This window comes from Ostrea edulis, chromosome 1, assembly GCF_947568905.1.
Source record: "Ostrea edulis chromosome 1, xbOstEdul1.1, whole genome shotgun sequence".
Lineage (NCBI taxonomy): Eukaryota > Metazoa > Mollusca > Bivalvia > Ostreida > Ostreidae > Ostrea > Ostrea edulis.
In genome coordinates this window covers 37,331,551-37,342,831 of record NC_079164.1, presented here as the reverse complement: position 1 = coordinate 37,342,831, position 11,281 = coordinate 37,331,551, and positions in this window count along the sequence as shown.

Genomic DNA, 11,281 nt, shown 5'->3' with positions numbered 1-11,281 from the left:
GCAACTTCAAATCAAAGACGTTATCTTGAGAAGTGACAACCAATCAAAGTCCTTATCACATTCCGTGCTAGCGGATGTCAGTTCTGAGCACGCGCTATCGTGTTTGACCTCGTCGTATGGAACGTCTTCCTTGCGTTTGATGGACATTACACAGCGTAATGACAATTCAATGTTCACTGCCGACAGACAGAATTTTCCACTAAATGAAATCAATTCAGCTACCTGATAAAAAGAATCGATAACATCAATAATCTGTATACAGGTTTCTTTAGGTGAAATATGTCCATTTACATCATCGGTAAACTGGGGTAATTGAATTCAAATAATTTTATTGGTTTTTTGTTTGTTTGTTTTACGTTGACGTTGTACAAGAAGTCACAAACAAACAAGGTGTGTATATAAATTGGAAATGCAAGTTTGCATCGATAAGGAGTTATCTTTCCAGAAATCCTAAACTACAACCCTGCTCTGTGTTCATTTCGGCAACAGTAATGAGGTCGAGGTTTCGTGAATCAGTAGATACCAAACATCATCTCCGGGTGTTATGGTTTTCATCAGTTAATTAAATGTTATGAAAATTTTAAATAGAATATATCAAACAATGAAAGCAAGCGCACTATTTTGAAATAACGAATATCGTAAATATATGGTTCTTGACGCAAAGTCAATAGTTTAATTGTTATTGCTTGTCACGATAACAACTTTTTTAATTTTCAACAAGGTTTATGGTTTTAAAACGTTACGTTTTCGCGATTAGTTGTGAGAGTGCGTGAAATTGCCAACTGAAAGCGACCTTCTACATGCATTAATCCTTTGTTGCTGAAAGATTTGAAGATTACACACCGTGGAAGGCAATTAAATTAGGGCTACTGACATTTGGCTCGGCAAGAAACGCGAAGTCAATCCAATTTTACTTGAATAGCATGAAATCACTGAAGCCATTGGAATTCTTTTCTTTGAAAATATCAATAGCACATATTGTAACATTGCTTGAAGTTGCATCTCTAAGAACCAACAAACTATATAATATTTCATTCAATAATTTTGTTTTGTGTATAAATAAAAGAAATTTTCATTAGATGTCAGAGGCATTTTTTTGCATTAATTTGACAGGTTTTATCTAAAAGGAGGTGTGTTTCTTTCTTCTTTTTATATTTATTTTTCATTGATTTTATTTTTATCTTATGTTTATAAATAAGGTCTATTTAATTCCATCTGTTAACACGTGAACTTCGTGTAGTTTATGATAAACATACATTATGTTAATGTATGAAATAATATGACATGATATAATTTTTCTTTGTCAAGACGTACATTCTATATATGTACATGTACCATGGTGCAAAAAAAAAAAAAAAACCGGATTGTAAAAAAGAAAAAAAAAAGGTTTTTATTGATGAAGATGCAGACTTGGTTTGCATGTAAGTTCAAGTTCAGTTTATTCTCTCAAACCATGGGGTACAATAGTAACATATGTACATTAATGAATAAAACCAGTCAGAGGTACAATATATAAAAAGAGACGTGACAAAACGTGAATATCGGGGCATCATGGAGGGCAATCCGTGATGTATTATTAATTTTCAAAAGTTCAATAATTCTAATATTAATACTTTCTACACCTTAGATATAGCCTGTTCTCGGTCTGCAAATCAGCTTCATTAATTATGACAGTTATAAATGAAAATAGCACACACCTTACAATCATAACTTATTTTACTTCCCAATAAAGTCTTTCTAAATACACGAGATTGTGTTAGTGTGGGGGAAAAAAGTTTTATAGATCTATTTATTTTTAATTCTTAGAAACTTAAAAACGCAATACCGATGTACATTACGTCTCATTGCATTTAATGGGGAAAATCTTATTACATATATGATTCATGTTCTAGTTTAATTAAGTTGCACTTTCTTGTACACATGTACAATATTTTACTCAGCCTCCATCAATGCTCCGCTGATCTAAAATAATAATAATAATTATGTTTCAAGACAAACTTTATTTTACATTATTTTGTTAAAATAAATAAAACTAAAGGACTAGAAAAGTACCATAGAATTGAACCATATTTTGCCGCTCAATAAGACCTCGGTTATTAATTTTTCTTAATGTTGAACATGACTAAAATGTATCAACTCGGCGTGACAACATTACCCAGTCAAGCCTGAGTCTGTAAACTAGGTACGTCGATTCGGTATTTGTTTTAAAGATGCATGATTTCTACACATTCACTGATCAAAAGAAAATTTAGTTGGAACACCATGGCCATGAATTGTTTAAATTTCTGGAAATCGGGATTTTTAAGCAAAAATAAAACTCAGGAACATACATAAGCATGCGTATCGCCGCAATCCTTATATATTACAGAGTAATCCGGATAGTATCGCCGCATCTATATTACATAGTAACCCGGATAGTATCGCCGAAATCCTTATATATTACAGAGTAACCCGGATATTATCACCGCAATCCTTATTTATTACAGCGGTAGCCCGCATCGTGTCGCCGCAATCCTTATACATGTATATTACATAGTAACCCGGATAGTATTGCCGCAACCCTTATATATTACAGCATTAACCCGGATAGTATCGCCACAATCCTTATATATTACAGCATTAACCCGGATAGTATCGCCACAATCCTTACATATTGCAGAGTAACCCGGATATTATCGCCGCAATCCTTATATATTACATAGTAACCCGGATAGTATCGCCGCAATCCTTATATATTACAGCATTAACCCGGATAGTATCGCCGCAATCCTTATATATTACAGCATTAACCCGGATAGTATCGCCGCAATCCTTATATATTACAGCATTAACCCGGATAGTATCGCCGCAATCCTTACATATTACAGAGTAACCCGGATATTATCGCCGAAATCCTTATATATTACAGAGTAACCCGGATATTATCGCCGAAATCCTTATATATTACAGAGTAACCCAGATAGTATCACCGCAATCCTTATTTATTACAGCGGTAGCCCGGATAGTATTGCCGCAATCCTTATACATGTATATTACATAGTAACCCGGATAGTATTGCCGCAACCCTTATATATTACAGCATTAACCCGGATAGTATCGCCGCAATCCTTATATATTACAGCATTAACCCGGATAGTATCGCCGCAATCCTTACATATTACAGAGTAACCCGGATATTATCGCCGCAATCCTTATATATTACATAGTAACCCGGATAGTATCGCCGCAATCCTTATATATTACAGCATTAACCCGGATAGTATCGCCGCAATCCTTATATATTACATAGTAACCGGGATAGTATCGCCGCAATCCTTATATATTACAGCATTAACCCGGATAGTATCGCCGCAATCCTTATATATATTACATAGTAACCCGGATACCATCGCCGCAATCCTTATACATTACAGCATTAACCCGGATAATATCGCAGCAATCCTTATATATTACATAGTAACCTGGATAGTATCGCCGCAATCCTTATATATTACAGCATTAACCCGGATAGTATCGCCGCAATCCTTATATATTATATAGTAACCTGGATAGTATCGCCGCAATCCTTATATATTACAGCATTAACCCGGATAGTATCGCCGCAATCCTTACATATTACAGAGTAACCCGGATATTATCGCCGCAATCCTTATATATTACATAGTAACCCGGATAGTATCGCCGCAATCCTTATATATTACAGCATTAACCCGGATAGTATCGCCGCAATCCTTATATATTACATAGTAACCGGGATAGTATCGCCGCAATCCTTATATATTACAGCATTAACCCGGATAGTATCGCCGCAATCCTTATATATATTACATAGTAACCCGGATACCATCGCCGCAATCCTTATACATTACAGCATTAACCCGGATAATATCGCAGCAATCCTTATATATTACATAGTAACCTGGATAGTATCGCCGCAATCCTTATATATTACAGCATTAACCCGGATAGTATCGCCGCAATCCTTATATATTATATAGTAACCTGGATAGTATCGCCGCAATCCTTATATATTACAGCATTAACCCGGATTGTATCGCCGCAATCCTTATATATTACATAGTAACCTGGATAGTATCGCCGCAATCCTTATATATTACAGCATTAACCCGAATTGTATCGCCGCAATCCTTATATATTACATAGTAACCTGGATAGTATCGCCGCAATCCTTATATATTACAGCATTAACCCGGATTGTATCGCCGCAATCCTTATATATTACATAGTAACCTGGATAGTATCGCCGCAATCCTTATATATTACAGCATTAATCCGGATAGTATCACCGCAATCCTTATATATTACAGCATTAACCCGGATAGTATCGCCGCAATCCTAATATATTACAGCATTAACCCGGATAGTATCGCCGCAATCATTATCATAGGCGTAGCTTGGGTTCGAATATTACCGAGGCAGGGAGTCTGGCGGGCGCAGCCCCCCAAAAGCTATCGACATTTTAACAACGTAAAAAGTGTTGTTTTTTTTTACCGAGGCAGCTGCCTCGGTTGCCTCAATGGAAGCTACGCCACTGATTATACATGTATTGCCGCAATCCTTATACCCCACAACAGACCCGATTCTTTATACAATGGTGGTCCAAGTGCATACATTGCTGCATAAACCGTGCATGATTATTGTTCTGCTGTTCATATACATTTCTATCTAAATAAGTTTGATAATGATTTTGTACGACCGGAATGTGCTCGGGCACGTGTAGAACGGTTTCTCTGTAACCTGCTTGCATTGTGCATATTCCGATCGCTCTTATTTACGTTACTGCTTATCATTATCGCCTCCGACTTCTGTCGAGTGGAAACCCGATCTTTCACAAATCAGGTGAAATATGTCAAACATCCTCAAACGTATTCTTGCATCAATAATAATGTTTTCCAGTGTGATTACTTTACAGAAACTTCCTTCACAATGCGCATGCCCGTTGGTCATTTGAGGGTGTAGGTTACAAATGGCTACTCGTTCAGTTCCGTTAGATTTGACTTAGATACGGCGTATCTGCGCTGTTTGGGTGGCAGATGCATAGCTGTGACGTTTGTGTTCCCGGTCTGTTTCTTTACACTTTGTTTCAGAACCATATGTTTTTCTCAGACAGAATCATATCAAGGAAATTCATCGTTTATAGGTCGCCATTTTTCCAAACCTCCTGAGATATCAAGACTTTCTACATTTGATGTTGTTTCTTTCTTCTGCTTTCTTTCATTTGAAACTTCAGATCTACTACGTGATTGAAATATAATGATTCTAGATCTGAGTGAATATAACGCTTTGAGTTTACTTCAATAAGTAAATCATACAACAAATATACTGCCTTGGAAAGTACTGTATGCCATTTGGCTTGTAATCACTGAAAATGAATCCGTGTTCTCTGAAATGCGTTGTTGTTCAAAGCATATTGTTATAATCATTGAATTAAGTCCACCATCAAATATCTAAATTTCCATTGTTTTTGTCTTTGATATTTTACACATGCATTTCCTAATGAACGAGCTGAGCACTGTTGAACTAATTGATAAATGTTGTATGTATTTCAGTGTCTGGGAATTCCGACAGAAATTAAAGTAAAATTTAATTATTAGAAATAATTTCATTTTTGAAAATACACGAGGGTATACACCGCAGCGCTTCGTGCCAGCGTGAAGCGTTTCATGAAGTATACAGACGCGAAGCATAGCAGTTGATACCGAAATTTTTCAAAAATGAAATTCATCTCAGTGTACCATAATCTTCATGTACAGATGTCTATATATTCTACTTCTCAGTTCCATTTCTGCCTGTACAATGTATCCTGATTCCTTAGTCTTTGATTTACGGGGGCAGTTACATGTATATACATAACTATAATTATAAAGAGTAATTGTAATCATTTATTGGCCTTACGACTCATCAGTATGATAAATATTAAATTAGAAAATATAAACCTAAAAGATGTACATACAATATGAAAGTGGAGTGAATACTGATTTGAACGTATACAAAAGGATCAGAAGCAAGTTTGTACAACTTAGGAGTTCTTCTCCTTACACAATGGTCATAGAAAAAATATATACATGTGTAGAGAAAACAATAATGGTAAGTGTTCTATAAATAAACAATGCAATGTGATGTGATATGATCAGCAGCTAAATCTTTCAGTTTCATGAATATAAGTCTGAACATAAGAGAAAACACAATTATTTAATTCGGTAGATAAGACATCACCAAAGTAAAGGACGTGTGTCAATAACTTAACCAAATCATTTAACTTCAGCAATCTATCCATTGATTTGTATCTAGCAACTGAATATTTCTTACAAATAAAGAAAAAGTGATATGCGTCTTCACGCATGCCACAGGAACATAATGTGAATATTTGAGGATGGACATACATGAAGAGAGTTATAAGTAAAAGTCTATATAATATACATATATATTTTTGATGATATTTTGACTAGATCGTTAGAAAAAAAAATTAATCAGGTTAAAGAGTTGTTTTCTATTGTGAATTGACATCAGTTGTACCAGTTTAAACATAGAAGCACGGGCCCTTTAAATTGACACCAGTTGTACCAGTTTAAACATAGAAGCACGGGACTTTTAAATTGACATCAGTTGTACCAGTTTAAACATAGAAGCACGGGACCTTTAAATTGACATCAGTTGTACCAGTTTAAACATAGAAGCACGGGACCTTTAAATTGACATCAGTTGTACCAGTTTAAACATAGAAGCACGGGACCTTTAAATTGACATCAGTTGTACCAGTTTAAACATAGAAGCACGGGACCAATAATAATTTTCAATGCATGCAGATCTGATGTTTGTATTCAATGGACAAATCATTCGTCCTCTGTTTCTTTCAAATTACAAAATTCACACAATCAACCTTGTCTTGCTGTGCCATTATACCTATATTGATCTATTTTAAGCTTGTGAGCGGACAACCTAAATTTTGTTAAAGGACTTATATAATTTTCCGGAATAGATTTTGTCAGATAAAACTGAATGCTGATATACATTTATTGCATGATAGTGAGGGAGATATGAAGATTTATTCACCCAAGAAAAATCATATTCCCCGGGGGCAACGCTCGAGGGAATATGATTTTTCTTGGGTGAATAGGTCTTCATATCTCTCTCACTATCATGCAATAAATGCTTTATTATACCGAAACAAAGCACGATTACCTAAAAAAAAAAAATTTGCTTTTAAAATTAGAGTTCGCTCAATTACATATTGTGTAGCCCTCGGGGAATATGATTTTCTTCGATTAATAGATCTTCATATCTCCCTCACTATTATGCAATAAATGTATTGCGTTATTTATTTCATTTATTACTTTATATTTATTTATACATTCATGAAATACAAAAAGGGTGTGCAGAGTTTTGTATATTGAAGACTATTTTGCAGATTCACACAACTAACTTAATGATATATTCAAGTGATCTTGAAATGATAAAAGGGAGTTGTGAAAAGTAGGAATTTGTATTTTCTCCTCATAGCACATTATCTGTTGACAAACAACTTCTGTGTAAACAATCTAATGTCTACATTTACATACTCTTTGAATAGAGACATTGTCTTTGCTTCAATCGTTTGTAGAAACCGCTAATGATACAATTACGCATAATGATACAAACTACATCAAGGTGGATCCATCATGTGATGTCATAGGTTTTTGCAAAAATCTTTATAGATTAAACTTTGCGCATGATAGAAATATATCTTTCTGAGTACTTTTATTCACTGGATGAAATAAAAAATCTGGTAAACTATTGATACTGAAAAAGTTTATATTATCCATCGATAATCAATTACTTGATTTTCCATCGATAATCAATTACTTGATATCCGGTGGGGATCCGGTGTTGTAGCATGGGATTTCCCCCCACATAGACTCCTCCCCTCCCCCCCCCTCCCCCCCCGGAAAAAACGGGCCCGGGATAGACATTCCCCCCGGAAAGATGGGTCTGGCATAGAATTTCCCCCTAGGAAGAATTAACCCGGGCCCAATGTTTCCCCCTAGGAAAAACCGCCCTAGTGTAGAATTTCCCCCTAAATGACAGTACGCCCCCCCCCCCTTCTTACATTTTAGCTATGTATCCGTTTCCAGTTCTATTACTAGAATTCCCTTGCTTATCTAGACCCAGGAATTCTTATTCATTTTTTAAATTTTATTTTGAGCATGGTCTTGTGTATCACAATCATCATCTTATGTTGTTGTTTTGTTTGTTTTTTCAAAAAAAAGGAAATTATTCAAATCGTGTAAAGGTATATCAAAATTCATGCATACATCTCATGTCTTTGCTGTTATCTACCAGTATCTAACATCTGAAATATTGAAATTAGGAAGAAGCTAATGTCTTCTTAATTTAAAATTTCGAATTTAAAAAAACGGGAAAATTAAATTACTTTTATTTATACAGTGCATCTAATTTAATTTTTAAATATTTTAATTGCATATCTTTTAGTCGACTTTTTACGAAAACCCTAATGACATTGACCATCGTTAAAGTCTTTTGGGAAGCATATTGTATTTACTATATGCAATTCAAAGTTTTCAGCGTATAAAACCAACTTCAACGTCTAAAAACAAATAAAAATTCCTTTATTTTATGAATATCGTAATATTAATGAGCGCATATCTATTTCATTAAACTATAACAATTTAACAGCTCATATTTGTTTTTGTTTTTTTATAACTTTTTTTTGTGTTGATAACATGCACCTCTTTATAGCAATAATAACAAATTTCATTGATTATTATCTTCAATTGCATGGGTTTGCTTCATTCTATATTTATTCAAAAGTTTCTACATGAGAAGAAAAAGATTGCGGTCGATGGAATCCGGAAACAGGAGGGGGGAAATTCTATACCAGGGCGGTTTTTCCGCCCAAGGGGAAATTCTATACTGACTTTGTACATAAGAGGAAATTATATGCTGGGGCGCTTTTTCCCCCTATGGGGGAAGATCTATCCCGGGCCCGTTTTTCTGGGGGGAAAGTCTACGCGAGGGAAAAGTCTATGCTACAACACCGGGTTAGAATAGGTTCTCAGTACCCCTTGCTTGTTGTAGGAGGCGATTAAATGGGACGGTCCTTCGGATGAGCCCTCAATAGTGCATACAATGATGAAAAGCTTTAAATAATATATGTATTAACATTAAACATTGGACCCACCCTAGAGTCAAAACCCTGGGGTAGCAAAATTCACCATTTTTTGTACATCCTTTTCTGCTATTCCTAAATATGCATTTAGATTTTATACGATGTCAGTAAACTTAAAGAAGTCCTTCAAATCCTGAAACCAAACTCTTACCCCCTATGATAATGAAATTTACAATTTTGGTAAAGAACTGCCTACTCCCTCTAAATATCCATTTAGTTTCAATTCAGTATCAATAATATCAAAGCAGATATCATTTATGTTTTGCATATATACACTATATATATACCAAGCTTGGCCCACCCTGGAATCAGAATTTCTATACACTGGAGATCCCGAACGTTACAATTTTGCCAGGGGCCTTCCTGCTCTATATCACTTTGTATCCATTTTTTTTTTAAAGATATGAGGTGTAGAGAAATAGATTTTTGATAATTGATCAACTTTTGCCCCACCCCTGAGGCCCCAGGAGTCCTGAAATTTATAATTTAAGTCCCCTTTGTCCCTAAGATGCGTCATATCAAGTTTGAAAAGAATTGGAATGGTCGTTATCAAGAAATTAACAATGTCTATTGTTCACACATTTAATAACTGATCATTTTGGCCTCACCTTGATACCCAAACCCCTACCCCTGGGATCATCAAATTTATAATTTTGGTAAAGGACTAGCTGCTCTTTCTAAATATCCATTCTATTTTCAATTTAGTATAAGCAGCACCAAAGAAGATGTTATTTAATTGTTTTACAAATATACACTATATACTAAGTTTGGCCCCGCCCTGGGGTCAGAACCCTTACACCGGGGATCATGATTGAATATTGTTTAACGTCCCTCTCGAGAATATTTTACCCATATGGAGACATCATCATTGCCAGTGAAGGGCTGCAAAATTTAGGCCTATGCTCGGCGTTTATGGCCTTTGAGCAGGGAGGAATCTTTATCGTGCCACACCTGCTGTGACACGAGACCTCGGTTTTTGCGGTCTCATTGGAAGGACCTCCCCATTTAGTCGCCTCTTACGACAAGGGGTACTGAGGACCTATTCCAACTCGGATCCACACAATTACATTTTTGGTAGAGGCCTTCCTGCTCTACATCACTATGCATTTATTTTTTCTTACTCATGTGCGTTTGTAGAGAAAAAGATCTTTTTTAAATTGGTCAATTTTGGGCAGTTTTTACCCGCCCCTAAGGCCCCAGGGATGCTGGAGTCCTGAAATTTACAATTTATGTCCCCCTTGTCCCAAAGATGATTAATACCAAATTTGAAAAAAAAATTGGATTTGTAGTTATCAAGAAGTTAAAAATGTTCAATTGTTAACGCATGACTAACGATGCACGACGGCAACCAATTGCAATAATAGGTCACCCGTGTTAACTCAGGTGACCTAAAAATCATTAAAAATTCTCAAGAACCACTGGGCCAGACAAGTTCAAATTTACATGGCAGCTTTCTGACAAAGTGAAGATTCAAGTTTATTAAAATCATAGCCCTCGGGGGTAAGGTGGGGCTACAATAAAGAATCAAATTTTACATGCAAATATATAGGGAAAATCTTTAGAAATCTTCTCAAGAACCGCTGGCCTACACAAGTTCAAATTTACATGGCAGCTTCTTGACATAGTACAAATTCAAGTCATGATCCCCAGTGTTAGGTTGGGACCACAATAGGTGATCAAATTTTTACATGCGAATATATAGGGAAAATCCTTAAATATTGGCCAAGGTTACTCAGGTGAGTGATGTAGCCCTGGGCCTCTTGTCTCTCATGCAATGTTGGAGTAAGACGGGGAGAATTTATCTCCCTTTTTCCCAATTTCTTCCTTGCTCATCACGACTATGCAGTCTCCATGCAAGATGTCTCCCAGTACAGAAGGTTTGTAAACTTTGCTCATGTTTTAAGGTTTTGCACCTATCACCCAGCCCTTTAGGGACAAGGGCTACTTTACTATTTTTTTCTTATTCCCCTATAGAAAACAAAAGGCCCACAGGCCTTCTCAGTCACCTGAGTACTAGTGAAAAAGTATTACTACTCCCAAGGGCTATGAAATCTAGAAAAAAAATTCCTGTTCTGAATATCTAAGCTAAATTCT